The sequence below is a fragment of the Papaver somniferum genome, unplaced genomic scaffold (genome assembly GCF_003573695.1).
Source record: "Papaver somniferum cultivar HN1 unplaced genomic scaffold, ASM357369v1 unplaced-scaffold_119, whole genome shotgun sequence".
In the NCBI taxonomy this organism is placed as follows: Eukaryota; Viridiplantae; Streptophyta; class Magnoliopsida; order Ranunculales; family Papaveraceae; genus Papaver; species Papaver somniferum.
The window spans coordinates 3,333,251-3,338,026 of NW_020620936.1; the positions used below are offsets into that span (position 1 = coordinate 3,333,251).

General features: G+C 34.6%; 1 long non-coding RNA gene across 3 annotated transcripts; it reads right to left on the minus strand.

The window, feature by feature from the left end:
* Positions 1-580: 580 nt before the first annotated feature.
* LOC113330858 lies at positions 581-2,731 on the minus strand. 3 transcript variants are annotated; one of them, XR_003350537.1, is made up of 6 exons: positions 2,446-2,731; positions 2,098-2,191; positions 1,713-1,849; positions 1,410-1,519; positions 1,122-1,208; positions 581-947 (listed from the first exon to the last, which is right to left on the minus strand). It is a non-coding gene; the product is annotated as an uncharacterized LOC113330858 (long non-coding RNA). The 3 variants fall into 3 exon arrangements; XR_003350536.1 differs by having other exon boundaries at positions 581-963; positions 2,446-2,729; XR_003350538.1 differs by lacking the exon at positions 581-947 and adding an exon at positions 980-993.
* Positions 2,732-4,776: the final 2,045 nt, after the last annotated feature.

Sequence of the window (4,776 nt, forward strand, 5' to 3'; positions counted from 1 at the left end):
CAGTTGCATTCTTCAGAAGATAGGATTAATAAGAATCTAAGGGACAATGAACTAAAGTTCCTTCAAGCATATGGCCCACTATTATTGTAAGTTACGAGCAACTGTACATCATTTGATCATAACATTTAGAAGAAAAAAAATTGAATATAAATATGCTCAAATATTAACAGAGTCTTACTTGGGTGGAATTCGACCCAACAGCTCATCCCCATCATATTACTTGATATAACAGTACCATGTAAGCAAAATGCATCTATGACTTGAATGTTAATGGTGATATCTATATATAAAGTTAAAATGTAAAACGTGTACTATATTTAAGTACCAAATATTCAATCTATTTCTTTTTTTTTTTTTGCAGTTTCCAAAATATCCAGGATTATCAAATAATTTGAAGTTGTTCAGAAATTGACCCATAATGTATGACATGATAAGGATTGCTCAATCTGAATATGTATGCAAGAATAGAAGCATTTGATAAGATACTCAAAACAAAAAACGATCTAGCAAAAATTAGCTAATCACACAACTTTCTTTTTTTTATCTATCTCGATTTTAGCTCAAGATTTGGACAACCGAATGAGTAACATTCCACATTCCATAAGGTTATTTCAGTGTCAACAGGTATCAAAAAGAACGTTAAGCAATAAATTACATTTAGGTAAGTACACATCTGGAAATCGTGTTATACTTAATTTTCGCTGGTGATAAATAACAAATTAAACAAAGCCTAAATCAGTAACCTATTGGATTGCTGGGTCTGAACTCTCTTCGGGAGATAACGACCTCTGTTGTGAACAATTGAAGTAGTGTTGGTTTGATCAATCAATAAACCCAGATTAGGAATTTTACAAACCCTATAACAGTAAAAAGAATGTGAACACGTACAAAATCAGAGAACCCAATTGAAAAATCTGACACCATGGTGTTCGTATCCCAACACCAATCTGCGAATGTTTTCAGCTATAATAAGAAAAAAGCGAATGTTTTCAGCTATAATAGGAAAAGAAAAAAAGTAAATCAATAACAAAATTAGGTCTGACAACCTAATTATGAAACCATATTAAATATTTGTCTGGCATATAGATGAAGTATTATAGAGGTTTCAAAGAAAGACGAACCTTGGACTTGCAAAATTCAATCTTGTCGAAATTTTCAACTCAAGTAAACATGTCATCTACTAAATCCAGTCGCATCTTTCGATCTAGCTATAGCATTCACATCCAAATTCGATTATCAAATTATTGTAAACACCCATAATGAAAATATACACTAAAGTATAATGATTCCATAATGAAATCACTACATAAGAATCAATAATAGTAAATACACATGTGAAACTGATTTGTGAAATTCCACATTAGAAATCTAAGATTAAGTTGAACCAAAAGGAGTAGTTAAGGTTATACCTTGTTCAACCCACGTCCACATCTTTTTTCCATATTATTGAGTGAATTAGGATCACCGGAGCCAGATAAAAGTTTTTTGCCTGCATAATCTCTTTAGTTACGTACCCAACCTAAAGAAAAGAAATCAACACCAATTCATCTAATGGAAAACGATATTCGTAAACGAACTCATCCCAATACTGTAATCAATAAAATAATAATAATTTAAAGTTTCACAATAAATACAACTGACTCTCAGAATAAATAAGAATCAAGAAAAAATCCAATAATTGGAGAATAATGTTAACAGAAGATTTGGATTACCTTAAACAGGAACCAATGAAAGATAATTTGGATCGTTTTGAGATCTCCCGGCAATGGATGAAAGACTAAAACGGCAACTTGAAGCATCCATTTTCCCGGAAAGATTTGTTGTTTCAATTTCTGACCTCTTCGAAGAGCTACATAAGAACAATCGAGCCATATAAGACTCAGAAATCGAATACAAATTACAGAAATTTTATTGGAAATTCTTGAGAGAGAGGGGAAGAGAAAGAGAGTGTTTCCAGAAGTTTTATTGATCTCTAATCGGCTAAGAAATAACAATAACAATGTTGTCAAACATAACGATATATGTATCTATCTTATATTATATTGGAAATAAAATTAGTGCAATAAACCCTAAACCAAAAACCCAGATTGGAATTACCTTTGAAAGAGATACTTTACCACTCGATCATGGATTCACTCCGTTACAATTTAATACCAAGTTGTGATCTTCATCTTTCTCGAATCTCAAAATACTGCGTTAGACAAAATCGATAATTCAACCTTTATGAGGAAACGAAATTTATCTAAATTATTGTTCGTAATTACTAACCAAATTAAATTAAACAAATCGATAACTAAAACCAAAACTATATTATAAAGCTAGGGTTTGAATCATAGCAATTGGAAGAGTTTCTTATAAATTCCTTGAACCTGCTAGGTAACTTCAAATTCAAAGTTAATGCAGGATTGCATAATTGCAGATGTTAACCGAAGCTCGTAACAATACCTTATACTCCAACGGATTTAGGTTAGATTGAAGATCACAATGTCCCTGAAAAATTATTGAAAGAACATCAAAAGGTATCTAAAGTATTCATATAATCTTATAGATGTCAAGAGTCCCTTTTATGGTGAACATCGCAATGATCTCCGTGTAGAAAACAAATTCGTAAGAATTTTGAAACCCTCGAGTCCTTATTAGCACTCCATCCGTAGCTTCTCCTACCTTCCGAATTAAAACTCTTAGGTTTAATTCGTGCTTATTAGAGTTTTGTCTGAGATGTGACTTTTAGATCATTCCTGACCATCGAAGTCAAAACTCCATCCAGAAGCTAGTGACCGCCGGATGATCCTCCCTGATAGATCTTGTCTGTCTAATGACTCAAATCTAAGATTCAAACACCACCTTTTTTTATTACAGTGATAAGAAAATAAGTAGATTCGATAGTCCTTGCGACTGCTTAGAGCATCCACAGTGGGCGAGTATAACCAAAAATTTGGGATGAGATCGTAACGCAGTGGGACGGAGTAAAGATTAAATCCCAGCCAAAGATCAAATCCCAGATCATATTTGGTCGCGACCAAATACCAAATCCTAATATAGTCGGGCGTAAATTTAAAGTACGCTTGTTGCTGGGCGGACACCCAACCATCCGCCCGTTCACTTACTCATCAGGCGGGCACCAAACTATCCGCCCCATTCAAAATGAAATTCATCAGGCGGACACCCAATCATCCGTCCGTTCACATTTCGTCAGGCGGACACCAAACCATCCGCCCCATTCAAAATGAAATTCATCAGGCGGACACCCAACCATCCGCCCGTTCACTTACTCATCAGGCGGACACCAAACCATCCGCCCCATTCAAATTTCGGGCGTAAACCAATTTTACGCCCCATTCAAGCGTACACCAAATTTACGCCCGTTTTCGTGCGGTGATTAATTTTACGCGCGACCAAATTTGGTCTTCTCCCCATAACGTCACAGTACAGATTAAACTCATATTTAGTCTTTTTTTTTGGTCTTTGATCTTTGAGTTTAGTCGTACCATTGCAGTCGCTCTTAGTGGATAAATATTATTCTTATCAAATTCTGATCCTTCTTGCTAACTTCCGAATGTAATCATAAATAGGGCTATAAACAAACTTGGAAGTACTTTAAATGTTGGTTACAAGACAGTAGAAGCAAATAATCCATTCAGCTTGACAGTCTACATTCTTAGGTTCCCCGTCATACAGGTTAAAGCTTAATTTTAGAGAAGCAAAAGAGTAGCTCGAAGCATGTGCAAGGGGTGCACAAAAACCAAATCAGTAATTAATTCAATCACTAAGTGAGCACTTGGATAGAGTGGTGAAGTTGTAGAGTGATGTTAACCAGTGACCTGAGTTCGAAGTTTATCAACGTCATATATCTTTACATTTGGTATAATGGTAAAATCATAGGGTGATGGTTTCAGTGACCCAAGGTCATGAGTTCGAAACTCGTTAGCATCGAAGTCTTTACAAAAAGAAAAAAAAAACATTTGGAGCATTGGTACAATGTCATCAAGGATGTGTTCTGGTTACAATAATTTGAAGATCAGGAGATCATTGTTGTTTGATATATTGATAGGAGCATGAGTTATTTCCACGCAACTACTTCAAGAAGAAAGTAATATAAAATCAATTATATCAAAGAAAAAAGTAGTATCATCCCGAATGAGGGGAAGGTCGTGGAAACTGGAAAACTTCATTTGATGGCATAAATACTTTTAGCGTTACCCTTTATCAGAAAATGTTATCTCCCATGAAGACTTGCATTTCAAGGGATGATAACTCCATGGTAACTAAAATCTTATTAGCGGAGGAAATCAGAGATATTGGCAAATTCGGGACTCATTGGAGAACTTTTGGGCTGATCGTTTTCCACCTGGTTTCTTTAAAGAACAGCGAAATGCCTAGGTCTTATGGTGTGAGAGGAAAAGAAGACTTGAGAGAGGTTTCAATCCATGCCCAGATTTTGTTTATTTATAAAAAAAATATTAAAAGTGGGGTCAAAATCTAGTAATACTATATTCTATTAGATTTTTTAAATGAAAAGTGGGTCAAAATCTTTGAATATCAGATCTTTTCTAATAAAAAGAAAATAACGAAACCTCGTCGTTCAACTATAACTGGCGAGATTTCAGTCCTCGCTTTAGTTTAGGTTCCCTCCGTCTATATATTGAATCCATTATGCTAACTTGGAGTATATGTCAAGTTAGTATAAATGCACTCAAAGTATAGATACTGAACAAGAACAAGTCAGTAACAAATCTAGCTAGTTAATCTCTAGATAAGTCTCATCCAGTCAACAAA